General features: G+C 46.4%; 1 long non-coding RNA gene across 2 annotated transcripts in view; it reads right to left on the bottom strand.

Annotated features, from left to right (window-relative positions):
• Positions 1-5869: 5869 nt before the first annotated feature.
• LOC105508910 overlaps positions 5870-16002 on the bottom strand; it is a 21151-nt gene continuing 11018 nt past the window's right edge. For both annotated transcript variants that reach the window (XR_001001349.1, XR_001001350.1), the window contains 2 exons: positions 10374-10466; positions 5870-7017 (listed from right to left, as the gene is read on the bottom strand). This is a non-coding gene — a long non-coding RNA (uncharacterized LOC105508910). The remainder of the gene's footprint in view (positions 7018-10373; positions 10467-16002) is intronic.

Raw genomic sequence — 16002 nt, forward strand, 5'->3', positions numbered from 1 at the left:
CTCAAATTGAAGTATGTTTCTAATTGGGCCCGTCTTCTAACCATTCCACTCCCACAGCCATTCATCCTGTCCCTCTAGCTCAGACCCTTAAGTATCCCCAGGCTTCTCCACTCCCAACCCATCACATAGATACTGCACAGAGGTATCCAGTGACATCACATTACCTACTGGATGAAGTCCACATTTCTTAGCCTGATACTTGAAGACCTTTTACAATTAAATCCCAACTTTCTTCCCCAAGCCTTTTCTATCACACTTCTTCAAATAACCTACTCTCAGTCAAGCCTGACCATTTCCCCTGTGCTTTCTGCTGTATTCCTAGTTCACTGTTGCTTGAAACACACTGTCCTGTTGAGATCCTATGCATCTTCCAAGGCCCAGCTCAGATATTACCCTTCATGAAACTGTGCCTGATTTCTGCCCTGCTCTTATAGTCTTTATTATTACCTAACCTTGGGATAGCCACATTTAAGCATCTATATATACATGTGTCCAGTAGAAGATATATCTTCTACATCCCATGAATGCATATGTAGAGCTAAATAAAAACCCAAGTCCCAACAAAATATAAAATTTATGTAACTAGTAGGATTTGGTTGTTTCTGCAAAAATCATTGTTGCGCTCTCTGCAGATTTCAGTCGGATTGCTAAATTTCTCAGAGCAGGCTTCAGTGTTTCTCAGCCATGGCTGCACATTGCAATCACTGGGGGAGATTTACGGACACCTGGGTCCCATCCCTAGATATTTCCGGTGTAATTGATCTGGGATGTGGTTTGGCTGTAGGGATTTCCAAGCATCCTAAATGATTCCAATGTGCAGCTAAGGTTGAAAACTCATGCATTAGTAAATCTCAAGCCCCACAGTCAATTTTTCTATATAAACTTGTAAAGATAGAAGTTAAAGGCTTATAGAAGAAAATTATGGCTTTCTTAATTCAGCCTATTAAATCAGAAAATTTCATTGAAGACTTGAATTAAGGTTTTGTCGTTTGGCTAACTGAACAAGGCTATCTGTGGTTTAGAAATACAGAAGCACTGTCTCAAATAAATATAAAAATACTGAATCTTTAATAAAACTAGGTGAAAATTATATATGTATGTGTGTGTGTGTGTGTATATATATATATATATATATTTTTTTTTTTTTTTTTTTGAGGCTGGAGTGCAATGGCACGATCTTGGCTCACTGCAACCTGTGCCTCCCGGGTTCAAGCGATTCTCCTGACTCAGCCTCCTGAGTAGCTGGGATGGCAGGCATGTGCCACCACATCTGGCTAATTTTGTATTTTTAATAGAGATGGGATTTCTCCATGTTGATCTGACTGGTCTTGAACTCCCGACCTCAGGTGATCCGCCCACCTTGGCCTCCCAAAGTGCTGGGATTACAGGCGTGAGCCACTGCACCTGGCCTGAAAATTATATTGACTGTGAATAGAGCATTTTGGAAGATCTTATGTGACCTTGAGACTGTAATGTATTTTTAAAATTGGCATAAAATACATGGGGAGAGTTAGTTACTTTGTAAGGTAACTAACAGTAAATCCGGAAGAATGCTGAAGGGACTTGAGATTAGAAGGAATATGAATTTGTGGTGTTAAAGTAGATTTTAGGGTTTGTGGGAAACAGGCAACTCTGTTATTCTAAAACTTAGTAATGTCTTTCAGCTAACATTTTAACCAAGAATGAGCTTTTCTGCGTATTTTTAAATTTTGCATACTTGTACTTGAGTAGGATTTAACATGGAGTCTAATAACTTCCAGAAATGATTCAAAATTGAGTGATTGTACATACGGATTTTTTTTTTTTTTTTTTTCCTGGACTACACTGTTCTCATCAGAATATCCAGGCTCACTCAGAAAAGGTTACATTAATATGACTGGTCCTTTGTAAATTGGAGCACTGCCGCCCTCCTGTGGACTGTTAGGGCATTTGACAATCCCTTCCTTACCAGCTCAAACTTAGTCACTTTTCAGAAGTTTCAGTCATTGCTGTGATTCCCCAGAAGACATTTTAAATTTCATTTGGGATATGGTAGAAGACTAGCCCTCTTCTCCTTCTTCTGTGAGATCAAAATTATTTTTTGACATAGGATCTCGCTGTGTCAGCCAGGCTGGAGCTCAGTGGCTCAATCACAGCTCACTGCAGCCTCAACCTCCTGGGTTCAAGGGATCCTCCCAACTTAGCTTCCCCAACGGCTTTCGCACATTGCCCAAGCTAGTCTTGAACTCCTGGCCTCAAGCAATCTGCCTGCCTCAAGTGTTCCAAATTACTGGGGTTACAGGCATCAGCCACCACGCCCAGCCAAAATTAACATGTTTAAAAGAGTTTTAAATGCTGTCCCTTATTGCGTAAGTATAGGACAAGTATAATATTGTGGATCTGTGGTCAATAAACAATTTTTCCTTCCCTCTCACATACCAGCAGAATGTGAACCAATTGCCACAAGTATAGATAACATTTGAAAAAGCCACCCGTCCTGCTTCCTGACTTGATAGTACGTAACCCAGGGAAACCTGTACAGAGGTAACAAAACTGATGTTAGGAGACTCCACCTTCCTTTACAAGATTTACCTCTCTCATGTAGCTTTTTAAAAAACCACACTATTATAATATGGTGCAGTGGCAAACCCTGTGCTAAACTACTGTAAACGGGAGCCTCAGTATCCTGGTGTGTGGGGCTTGTGGCTTCATTGAGAGAGAATTCAGGAACAAATGCTTGGAGAAGCACTTCAGAACGGTGTTCAGGAAAATTATCTGTCTTCTGATCAACATACTTCGCCTGAAAGAGTTCCTAGGAAAAATAGTCTGTAAATTTGTATTTAAGTTGGGACTCAATGATTAGAGAATTCCTTGGTTAGGTTCCCATAGCATCATGCTTCTCAAGTCTTAGTGTGCTAGCTAGTTACATGGTGATCTTCATAAAAGAAATTAGAATCAGAAGATTCAAAAGGTATTGATCGGTTGGGGCCTGAGGTTCTGCATTTCTAATCAGTTTCTAAGAACTGCTGTTTGTGGTGGGCTATATAATGGCCTCTAAAGATATCCAGGTCCTAAGACCTGGAACCTGTGAATGTTACTTTATATGGCAAAAGGGTCTGTACAGATGAGATTAAGAAAACTGAAATAGGGAGATTATCCTGGATTATCCAGGTGGGGCCCTAAATGTAATCACAAGGGTCCTTCTAAGAGGGAGGCAGGGGGAGATTTGACTGTGCCAGAAGACAACGTGGCCACTGAAGCAAAAGGCTGCCCTGCTGGCTTGGAAGACGGAGGAAGGGAATGCAAGCCACAGAACACAGCTCTAGCAGCTGAAGAAGGCAAGAAAACCTGTTCTCTCCTGGCGCTTCTGAGAGGGCGGGCGGCCCTTGCAGTCCGGTGAGCTGATTGCAGGCTTCTGACATCTGTAACTGTACGAATAAATGTGTGTTAAGACACCAGGTTTGTGGCAATTTTTTAGGGCAGCCACAGGAAACTAACACACCAGTGCTGGGGGCCCTCAGACCATACTAAGTAGTAAAGCATTTTAGGAACAAGAAAGACCACAGAAGAGAGGCTCTCAACTTTAAAACAACAGTGATGTCCAGGCCCATTCCCAGACCAGCAAAACCCGAGATTGTAGGGATGGGACCCAGGGAACACATAATTTAAAGACTCTTTGGGTGAACTGAACAGGAAGATAGGGTAGGGCACCATCATACTAGAATAAACTCAAAAGTACAACTTTTGTGTTCAAGAAAAACTCTCAAGTTCCATCGATGTATGGACACACTAGTCTGCCAGGTACTCTCCTGAACCTACACACCAGCTTCTCAAAGTGAAGGTCTGGGTCAGTATCTTACACAAAGAATTATCCAGTTCGAGACTTATTTCTGTTTCACCTAAGCTGGCCAAATATTTGACTTGTCTCATCCATGTTTATTAAGGAAGTAAACACTCATTAGTGTTTACTTCCACAGGTGGGATTTGCCAGTCCAACTTGCATGAGGCTTGAAGGTGCTGTCAGTCTAATAAGCCTCCCCACTCAATAATTTTTTTCATTATCTATTCACCAAGACCCACTTATAAATTTACGGTTAAAAAATCTGGTAAAATTTAGATAAGCAGGACTCATGTGCTACAAAGCGTTTTCTACCTAGGTTGATAGCATGGCTTCATAAACCTGATTCAAGATGTTGTCTCTGGAAGAAACATTCTACGTAATTACCAACTGATTGTACAAAACCACCTCAGAATGGCAATTTTAGGTAAAGAGCTGTCCGCATCCAAATGAATAAAACAAAATAATCCTGTTTGAGAGGCACCCCAGTTACATTTTGCTTCTCATGACTTAGCAATGTGGCACTATTTAAGCATTCAATGAGTGTGCCATAAACTGCTTTTATAGAAAAGACGTCTCAAAACATTGTTTTTGTCCTTTGATGCTGAACTCGATTTCACACTTAAGCATTTGAGGACTGGAATCAGGGCCTCCTGAGAGCAAAAATCTGTTTTAGTTGTTTGTATTTGCAACACCTAGGCTGGAGCTTTGAGTGTGGTGGGTAGATCAAAAGCTGTTTAATTGGTAGGTAGTACAACAGACCCCAAAGATGTCTAACCTACAGGTATTTAATACTATTGGAGCCTATCTCAGTGGGAAGTGAATAAAACAATATAACTTAGGGTCTTAACATCACCACTTAGGGTCTTCCCACCACCACATCCTGGGGATTAGAACATGGGTTCTTCCACCAACAGCCTGAAATAGCACTGCAGCTGCAGTGAGGGGGTGCAACACATGTACTGGCAAGTGTTGCCAGCAAATGCTACTTCCGCCCCCCACTCTCAGCCCACTGGGCAGGGCAGCCATCTGGGGAAAGACTGTGGCAGGGGGTTGGGCTTAGAAATGGCTTCCTAGGTGGCTGATTTGCCATGATTTACTGCAAGCCACTGGCTTTAAAAGAGTTGTACTGCAGGTAGTTCATAGTCATACACCTCCTGTGCAAAATCCTGATCAGGGGGCCAGAGCCTGCCTTCCTGAAAATCCTACAAGCTTGATCCCCTATCAAGTCAAATCTGGCTAATCTTTGAATAGCTTTACAAAACTGGCTCACTGGGCCCAGTGTGGTGGCTCACGCCTGTAATCCCAGCACTTTGGGAGGCTGGGGCGGGTAGATCACGGGGTCAGGAGTTCGAGACCAGCCTGGCCAACATTGTGAAACTCCGTCTCTACTAAAAATACAAAAATTAGCTGGGCGTGGAGGCGCACACCTGTAATCCCAGCTACTCGGAAGGCTGAGGCAGGAGAACTGCCTGAACCCGGGAGGCGGAGGTTGCAGTGAGCAGAGATCATGCCATTGCATTCCAGCCTAGGTGACAGGGTGAGACTCCCTCGAAAACAAAGAAACAAACAAAAACAGAAACAAAAAAAACCGGCTCACCTTGTTTTCAAGTGTTGACATAAACTAACAGTCAAAAGTATCACTCAATCTTTTATAAAATAAGTGAAATCAGTGCTGTGCCCCTCCAAGGAACCATGCGACAGTATGTTCAGTTGAGCACAAGTTCCTTGCAGGAACAGTTGCTGGCAGAAGGGCTGTTGTCTACAGCCCATGGGGAATCAAGGACAATTTTCCCATTCAGTAGGGAGCGTCCCTCAGCCTTGATCTTCAACATTTCTTCTCTTCCCTAATCTGTTCTCTCATTTCATTTCTTGGCTCACAGAATTTCATTCTTGCCTTAATGGGTTTCATTTTTAACGTCTGTCTGGCTGTAACCTACTTTGAATTCTTTATGAAGTAGGCAAGATCTGCATAGCAAATTAATTTTTCAGGACCCACTTCTTATCGTCACAGAATTATGAATGGGAAATAATAGATGAAAAACACAGACATGATCAACTGAACATAGTATTTATTAAGGTCAGGATGCATGAATAGACTCTTCTTAACAGAAAGATAATTCAACAGCAATCAATTTATAGAATTTAGAGCAGTACTACATTTTAGCAAAATGGAACTGAGAACGTTAGATAAATTATAGTAATTTGTTTTTTAAAATCCATTAAACTATCTCTTACCTCTGCAATAACGTATCATACACGCAGTTAAAGAAGTTAGTTAGTAGGGAAAAACATGATCTTCCTTCCCCATTCTCTGCCCATCCATCTTCCAGGAAACCACAGGCTGCTGCCGCCCAGACTTGGCGTGAGACTTCGAGGCTGCTGCTTTTCCCCCTACATCATAACCGATTTCAAATGGTGCTAGACAAAAACAGACTCTGAACACCAGGAGAAATCGGTCAGCCTGTGTAAGAGATGGGCCAGTGGTGCTCCCAGGGTCTGCACCTCGACAGTCCAGGTGGCAAGTCTGATTTCGGGTGCCCTGCAACTGACGCTGAATACTCCAGGGCATCCTCTAAGAGCAGACTGACGGTGCTGATGTGGACAAAATGGTCCTCCAGGTGTACTGCCCTCTCCCCTGCCCCATGACAACCAATACCCAATACACTGTTATCCAACAGAGTATGACAACTGCCACACTCAAAGGCCCTACCAACACATTCATGCTGGTAACGGCTGCTAGGAGTCAACAGAAACAGCATCACGACCTCTGTCCCTGCTCAAGCCACTGTATTTATTTTAAACACAACCCCCTTCCCTACTGTCACTTCTCCCAAAACCCAACAAACTCAAGAGTGTATTTTGCTCTTCAAGTTCTTCCCTGGACTTCTTGAACAGACTCAAGTGGCAGGAGGAGAGGAGCCAGTCCCATGAGCAGCAGTTCCTCTGCAGTCCACCCTTGGCTGTGCTGCAATTCTTACTCCTAAAACACTGATTTCAAATGGTGCTAGATACAAAGATGGAAAAATCTAAGCCACCATGTGAAACCAGCTTCCAGAAGAAGAGGATCTCAATGAAGAAAGAAGGGAGATTCAATCGGAAGACCCAGCCTCTGCCCTGAGGAGAAATGTCTTCTTGCAGTTCTACTTGTGATACGACACAGTGCTCCATGGGAAAGGCACAAAGGAGGTTACACAGTGCTGCGCAAAGCAACATGGAAGTCACAGCTGATGCTTCAAATAGATGAGAGCAATACAAAACTCATTAATTCTAGGTCAATTCTATTTAACTTCACACCAGTCACAAGTTATTATATATGATGAAATAAAATAGCCAAAATTATCATTAAAATACATTAATATTTACATTCATACTGCCCTGCATTTGTATAGTATTTCACAGTACACAAAGTGTTTCCAGATACATTCTCTTACTTCATCAGGACAAAAGCACCCTATCTGCCTGTGGAATGAAGCTCCAGCTGCTACACAAAGGTGAGTTTCAACCTGGGCCAGGGCGACTCTTCTATGTGTCTTATTTGAGAAGAGCATGCGTTCCTCCTTCCCACCTCATATGTTAGTATCAGAACATTCAAACACGACCCCGTTAATCTGCAATCTTATTTAACCTCTGACGTGACTTAAACTGGTACCCTATAATTGTATTAAGCAGATAATCCTCTAACATAAGAATTGAGTTTTATTTTCAAAATCTGCTTGAAAATAAGATTTGCACACTGTATTCCAAATTAGATTTCCCATCTCCTTACAGCATCATCTTTTTTGGTTGTCTGAAGCTAAGAAAATACGTGTATTTCCTCTGATACCATAACCAAGAGAAAAGAGACAGAGTAGAAACTGTGTATTTTAGGTTCCCTACCAATTATTCCGGCCTCCAGATACAGGCTTATAATTTTTATGGTTCCTGGAACTAACAGTATGTGTTGCTAGAAGGAGAAGTAAGAAATAGAATTTGAACATCAAAAGTTGTGGTATTTAATTCTCACAACAGTCGTATGGGGCAGGTATTTTTCCCATTTTTGCGGAAGAAATTAATCCTTAATGAGGCTAAATAACTTGTCTGCAGTCACACAACCAATAAATGCAGATCCCAGGTCTAATTTCAAAGACTGCGTTTCCTCCCTTGTACCCACAGCAGCCTGCTCCATAACTTGACTATCATCTCATTTTGTTCTTGAACTTCATTAAGAACAAAATAGGGTGGGTGGGGCAGGAAATTCCTAGGTGATACTTCTGCACTGATTGGGATCATACTGACTACATAACACGTTATACTTAGGCAGAGACAGGAGCACGATCTGGGTTCTGCGAAGCCTGGGTGGTCTGAGGCAGCTTGCTTTGTTCTCCTGCTCCTCTAGCTCCTCTGCCGTCTTTCCCCAGCATGGCTGTGGCTGTGGGAAAGACGCCGAAGATGAACCTGCAACTAGCGATTCTGACACCAGCGCTAGGCTCTACGGCCCATGGTGGGACTTGCCAGCCTCAGTCACAGGTAGGAGAGCCGGGGCAGATATGCACACAAGGGCTCTCAGTGATGACAACTGCAGCCAACACCTGGGGCTTGTTAACCAGGTAACAGCCAGGGTTGTAAGGTCAGGAGTGAGTGTTTAAGGACAGTTATTACTGAGAGTCCAAATCCTGTAAAATGAGAGGATTTGATGAGATTCTCACTTTTCCGCTTTTCATTTTAGCCACTCTTCCTTATCAACTTCTAGTTACCAGTATCCACAAACCCCCTCCTATGAGCCCTCACACAGGTGCTCCGCGGTGATCAGAAAGCACTTCCCTCCATTGCAAGGCCCTGCTTAAGCTGTTGTCTCTTCTGGAATACTCTCCTTCACCCTCCCTTAGCTACCACCCCTCAGCCCCGCCCCCACCCATCACCACTCCAGGGAACTTCAGTCATCCTCCCCTCAGCTCAGGAAAGCCTCCCTGAGTCTAACCCGGCTTGCTAGAAGGTTAAGTGGTCCTCGCCAGCCTCAAGTTCTTTCCTTCAGTAGCCACTTATCTCACTTGGTCATCAGTGTGATTATTTAACGTCTCTCCTGCTACCCGTAAGGGACCATTCGAAGTCCAGCAGAGGGGCTGTGCATAGCAGGGGGCCACTGCCACTGAGGGAGTTAACAGAAGCCAGAGTCTGGGTCCACACTCCTAGATTCTAAAATTTAACTCTTAACTCTCTGGAAGAAGAGATAAGACGCCATTAACAATGCATCACTTTAATTAAACACTCTAAAAGAAGTGGAGAAAAAAATCACGTTAGTATTGAAACCCTTTGCCTTTCCAATTCCACTGGATAAAAGGGGTCCTTCAGGTCTCAGCCCTCCCAACAGAACCAGTTTTCTCCTCTCAGAGTTAGCTGAGCAATGACTCTTCGCTGAAACAAGCTGGTGGCTGTTCCCTACTAGGAAGCAGCCAGTTAGTTTGACAAGGGCTGGAAGGGGCTTGCTCTCCTTGGCACCATGCCTGAAGGCCACCTAGACCTGTAAGAAGGCAGCCCATGAAAAGCCCGGCCTGCTGCCATCCAAGGAGGGTGGCGGGTTTTACCCACCTCAGCCTAATGACTCCAAACAAACTGGCCGAAGGTGAAAGGGTTGGCATGGCTGTCTGGGGAGGAAAACCACCCACCCAGAAGGGTGGGTATGTCAGTCTTGTGAGTGCTACCATGCAGGGAAAAGGTGTGGGAGCTATACTCCAGCCTGGTCCATTTCTGTCCCCACATTCTACCTGGAGGCTTCTCCACCTCACACCAGGGCATTCATCTGCCTGGGCACACAGAGAATCAGAACACAATGGTTTTAATACCTGCTTGGCCCCAACTCTGAGAACAGGGACCTGCCACTTGCCCTGAATGGGCCTCAGTGTCTTCACATGTAAAGAGAGGAGGCTGAGGTAGGCTGCTCAGAGGGCTCGGGCAGGAAACCTGAGACAGAGAAGTGGTAACAGCAGGCAGCAGAAATACAGTGTCCTGGAGAGGCCATATTTTGTCTAAATGCATGCAGAATCAGATACATTAAAATAACCCTAGCCAGGTGTGATGGCACACACCTGTAGTCCCAGCTACTCAGGAGGCTGAGGCATGAGAACTGCTTGAGCCCGGCAGGCAGAGGTTGCAGCAAGCAATGCATCGCTGATATTGTGCCACTGCGCTCCAGCCTGGGCTACAGAGTGAAACCCTGTCTCAAACAAAAACCAAAACCAAAACCCGTGCAGGCCAAACACATCTGAGGGTTAAATACAATCTATAGGATGTTGGTTAAAAACAGTTTGGAGATGCAAAGATAGCTTCTGCTTCATTCTGTAAATGATGCTTTGTCTTTAAAGCCTAGCATGGTACCTAAAAAATAACACTGGAGGAAAACGGAAGGTGAAGGAATCTTCATTTCTGAAATCTACAAGCAAACCCACTGAACAAACAGACACTGGCCCCCAGTTGCCTAACCCTGCTTGCTTGTGCTGCGCTACCACACTGTGTGCAAATCCAGAACGTGGGAAGGTTCTGCCAAGGCAGCGCTGGGTGCTGAGTCACAGCTACTTACGTGACTGATGTGCGTTCCAGCCAGATGGGGGGAGCCGGAAGCCAAGCCCAGATGGCCATCTTCTTTCCTCTGGGAATGCTGATTTCAGGGCTCCTGGCAGTAAGGAAGAGCTCATCTTGGTGAGAGAGGGGCCTGGGGAAGGCTCTTTTGTAAAAGGGGAATGCCTTGCCCTCAAAAGACAGTCCCAGGCCATTGCATGTATAAACTGAAAGGGCAGCCCAGCTTCCTGTCACTCTAGGCAGCAGCCTGGGCATTCTGTCTTTAGCTGCCGGGGTGGGGGCTGTGAATCAGAGGGAAGGGTGATAAAAGGAAGGGTATACACATGAGGGGCCAAGGGTGGGCAGGAGGGAGCATGGAGTTACTGGCCGGCCCAAAGTCCCCAGAAACCTCCATTAGGCTCTTCCTTTCTGGCAGGGTGGCGTTCAGAGGAGGACTCAGAACCCAGGGACCACCGCATTTCCCAGGCCCTAAGCCCCAGTGTGGGAATCACATCCTCCAAACCCACAGTGACCCTCAAACTGCTACTCAGGTAACAACGCAAGAAGTAACAGCCTTCCAAGCCTATGTGGACCCAGTATCAGTTTTTCTGGTTTTCCCTAGGTCAGAGGTATGGAGGTCTATGTTCCCAGGCAGCTGCACTCCTAAAAGTTCAGTTTTCCGTCCATCCCTTAACACTACTGACAAAAACCCTAGACTCAGTCCAGGCACGGGGCCCCTGGGTCGGGATTGCTGGCTGGATGGGAGGATGCACCAAGGTTACCCTGCCCCTGGGATGAGCTGGGGGGACAGCAGAAGACAGTGGAGGGCAAAAGGAAGGAGCAGGAGTGGAATGAAGACTGGGGCTCGGGTGTCTCCATGTCCCCCCAGTAGAAGGGCTCAGCTCTGGCAGAGAAGGATAGGCATGGCCCGGAACTGCTTTCAAGGAAGCTAGTGCTTTCCGCGAGAGGAAAAATGAGCATACCAATGGTCTATTACACAAACACAATGCCCACCACAGAGTTCACGGGTCCAAACCAATGCAGATCCAAAGGCAAACCACCAACTCTGCTCCCTGGTCATTCCTAAATCATCTGCTTGACTCAGTGAAGACAGACTCAAAAGTGAAACCACAGTCTCAGGTGAAATCTAACTCTGGAGGTAGGGAAGGAGACGCCCCAAAGCCCAGCTTCCGCACCTCCCCAGGGCAGAGCTGGTGACCTCCTCCTTCAGCCACCAAGAAGAAGTAACTAACAGACGCAGTATCCTACCAGGCACCACATTCACAAGACGGCATGGCTGCTCTCGCTGGGAGAAGCACGTTCCTGTTCCCAAGGGCTCCTCCAGAGGCATGCCCTAGCCTCTGCAGCACAGCCTCTGCTCCTCCCTGGAGGGAGAGCACAGCATCTCAAAGGAGAGAGCATTTCAACAAGTCAAACACCCTCCCCAGAGCAGAGCACAGCCCGAGGGGGGCACCAGGAAGCCCAGTGGCAGTTCTCCCCAGTACCTGGGCACACACCTGGTCCACACACATGGACTGGGCACACCCTGTGACATGACGTGGTTCCACTTCCCTAATAGAAGGGAAGGAGGCTGGGCCAGACAGAGGGTAGGTTTGAGTCCAAAGCCAACTGCGAGCCCACTTTCTCTCCTTCTCCTTTGGCTGGCCCAGCTGGTAGCTGCACCTATGGTGCTATTCCAGCCTCATTCTGCTATCAGGACCTCTGTCTGCCAGGCTCAAGAACAGTGAGCAGCAGGAGAAGGGAGGAGGAGGAAAGAGGAGAAAGGAGGGAGGAGAGAGGAGGAAGGAGAGAGGAGGAAGGAGGGTAAGAGGGAGGGAGGGGCTCGGGAGAAGAGGTGGAGGAGGAAGTTTCACAGTCTAGTGCATTCCCATCAGATCAGAGAGGGGAACATGTGCAACTTCCCTTTTCAAGCGTTTCTCTGCCCCCCGTTTTGTTTCGGTTCCTTCCCCTCTGGCCTGGGGATGGCACGGCTAGTGGGCTATGCAGGGGCAGGCGCCCAGGTACCCAGCCAACTGGGCTCTCGCCCGGCTTCATCTCAGGCCTGGCATGCTCCCTCGGGCCGTTACCCGGCATGCCCTTCTCCTTGTCAGGGAGGCCGCGCCCTCTTGTTTTCAAAGTTTTATAACAGTATTGTTTGTTGTCCAGCAGATTAAATTCTTTGGAGGCTGGGGAGTGGGGGGAGGGTGAGTGAAAGAGAGGAGAGAAAAGAGAGAAGGAGAGAAAATACAAATAACTTCTATTAGGCCCAAAAGATTAAATGAGCTCGCTTAACACAAAGTCCACCTGTCTTGAGAGAGGCTAGTGGCCAGGAGCCTGCGTTCCCTTCTTCTCTGTCTGGGCTTGTCGTCTCTGGCCCCCTAGCAGGGTACGTACAGTCACAAACTTCCAACACCACTCCTCAGGTCAAGGTGAAAAGCAGTACCAGCTAATAAGACTGGAAGACGCATGTGTGAGCACCACCCTCCAAGCAGGACACATGACGTGGGGTCGAGCAGGTCCCTGTAAGGACACCCTTGACTCTCATCTCAGGCATCGGGCCGAAACAGTACAGGGCTACGGGGGAAGGGCATCTGCAGGCAGCTGCCAGAGCCCTTGTCTCAGAGGTGGCTGGTCCCTGCTGTAAGCCAGTGGTTTGTTTACACTTGAAATCAAAGTCACACATTCATTGATGCCAATGACACTGGAAGAACTGTACCCCAAGGAAATAACACAACTGCATAAATAAATATTCATGTAGACCTAAGGAATAAGAAAGAGTGGGAAATAGGAAAGAAAAGAGACAAAAAGTCAATATAAAATAAGCATGATCTTACAGACAGGGCTCATTTCACCGTCCTCAGCCTTTCAGGACTTTTGATGCTAAATCTGTAGGTGGTGATGACACAAAAGAATATATGATTTTCCACATTTAATACAACTCTCATTTAGCCAGTAACTGATTTATTTCAGACTCTGGGTTACCGCTAAATAGTAGGCCCATTTGAACACATCCCTGTGTCTTTAGTAGAGCATGCAACGTGGCTCCCAGAGCTGTGGGCCTGCCCTGGGATGTTCCTCTCCCACTTCCTACCTTCTTCCCAGCAAACTATGTCTGGCCCTGCGTCCTCTGCATGGCCCTCCTCCCTCCGCATCATAGGATTAGAGCAGCTCAGGGCTCTTTCCTGGAAAAGGTGAGAGACAACATGCCTTTCTCTTTTTTTATATGCAAATAACACCAGTTCCTTACGATCAGTGCCAGAAGTTCTCTCTGCAAAGAGAAACAAGGTAAAAGTTCCAGGCTGGATGCCTACACTGGTGTACCCTGCCCATGCATCCCCTCAATTCCATCCAGCTTGGGCCTGTCTTGAAGGCAGATGGGAAAGATGGAGAGAAATGCCTGCTCTAGATCCTGGCACCCAGACCTCATGCTGTTCCAGGGACCATCTCAAAGTGCCACAGAGGACACCCAGTCTCCTACCTCAAATAAAGAAGCTTCATCTTTCCTCAGGAATCATCAGCAGAGGTGATGTACAGTTCTCCCAGAAGTCTAGCCCAAATCACTCTCCTTGCTGCAATTTCTGCCCATTCTCTTTTCCATCCTTCAAGTGAACAGAATGAACTGGGTCCAACATGGGTCCAACATGACAAATCTTCACACATGAAGCTACAGAGGGCTTTATCCACTAAAACAATTCCGCTGTGGATTCCCCATCACAGGGTTTCTGTATGAGCCAAGGATATATTCCGGAAATACAAAAGGACAGACATTCAGAGACACATAGGCATGCTGCTCTGTCCAGCCTCAATCGCCCTAAAGGAATATCCCCAGAAAAAGTCTAAACCATCGTGGCTAAATCAGCTGTAAATAAAGATAAACCATTATTTCCCCCTTCATACATATTCCAGGTCTATTTAAACAAAGGTCACTCAGAGGGCTAACTGGCCAAGAAGTCCTGCTGTCCAATATTCCGCCTTAGCAGCCCTTATAAAGAGTGGGGGGTTATGCTCTGCCTTTAAGGAAAACTGACACCCATGAGTTCTCTTACCCACCTTTCTCTCTGTGGGTAAGCCCTACTTTTTCAAGTCAATCATGAAGCAGACACTCAGTGCTGAAGCCAGTGTTTGTAGTCCCTTACTTTACATTGTACATTAGCCAAGGCTTCCAGCAGGCGCTGTACATTAGCCAGCAAACAGGTAGCATACACACAACATGCATGCTGGGCAAGGCTCAGGGCATCTCTTACAAATGTGTTGAAAAAATCTCAAAGACCCCACACTGGGCCTCATCTCTAAGTGAGCTGCACTCAGCAGGAGCATGCCTGTGTGCATAGGCATGAGGTGCCATACAGATGTGTCACAGTGGTTTGATGCATCACATATTCCAGAAGCTTCCAAATGCAGGAAACCTCTCCAAGAACACATGGTGAGTGGCTGGCTTCCCAGCCAAGAAGTGCAAGCCAGTTCTCACAAGAGCTCCAAGAAGTCTGAAGAATCAGAGAGTTGGAGGACCTGGACATGCTGAGGTTTCATTTCCCATTCAACATATAGGAAAGGAATCTCTAGGCCCTCTTAAAGGCCTTCAGAAATTAAGGAAACTGCCAAAGACTCCACTCCCCTACTCCTGTCGCTGACTCTACTCCCCTACTCCTGTCGCTGACCCACTAGTCAGAACCCCAGGAAAGTGACAGCTGAAGTCAGAGGACCTGGATGAGAGACCTGCGAGAAGCAGCTACAAGCAGTTAGATCTTGGCAGGATGGACTCTCTGGCTGAGTTTTACCAACGACAAGGATAAGACCACCTACCCTCTCAGGGTTGTGTGAGGACCAAATGAGCCAGCAAGTGTGAAAAGAACTATGAGCTGACACGATGGTTATTACTCCATTCCTCTCTTGCCTGAGTCCTAGCCCTGATCACTGTTTGCTATTCCATACTGGCAGTGGGGTGGCACTCAGCTATTATTAATCCCAGGTAAACATCCCACAAAGCGGCAAGCAGATAGTGTCTTGGAGAAATGTAGCTATTTTAAAACTCTACATTCTGCTTAGCAGATTGCATGATGTGCCCCCTCAGCCCCAGGGGCTCCTACCCACACAGCCTTGCAGAAGTGGTGTATGTCTGGGAGTAACACTGCCGTGGAGAAGCTAGGCCAGAGTCCCAGCCACTCCTAGCCCCAGTCTGGCTGGGCCTGGGACCTTTGGCTTTCCTGCATGTGTTTTATTTTGCTATCTTTTTAAGAGTGACTCAAGACTAAAAAGCCAAAATGGAACCAGTGGCTCTGAGATTTTTTTAAAATTTTTTTCATTTTTTTCTTTTAAATTAAATTAAATTTTTTAGTCGAGGGCCTCAAAAAACACATGAAAAGAGAAGGGTAAATATAAAGGAAAACTTCCTGACAGCAAGGGGCACAGACCCTCCCTCAACCCACAGCTGTATTCTCTCTCCAGGGTTTAGGGCCAGACAGGATGGAGCATCTTTCCTAGAGCAGGACAGCAAGCCCCCCAGCAGCTCCCACATAACCCCATCTCCAACAAGCCTCCTGGGAGAAGCCCGTAGCCACGTCCCCTGCCACCCAGTGGATCCTCATCAACACCTTCGCAAAACCTCCAGCCCTCTGCTTCCACTTCTGGGAGGTTCTTTAAAATCTACCTCC

The sequence above is a fragment of the Colobus angolensis genome, unplaced genomic scaffold, assembly GCF_000951035.1.
Source record: "Colobus angolensis palliatus isolate OR3802 unplaced genomic scaffold, Cang.pa_1.0 Scaffold100, whole genome shotgun sequence".
Taxonomy (NCBI): Eukaryota; Metazoa; Chordata; class Mammalia; order Primates; family Cercopithecidae; genus Colobus; species Colobus angolensis.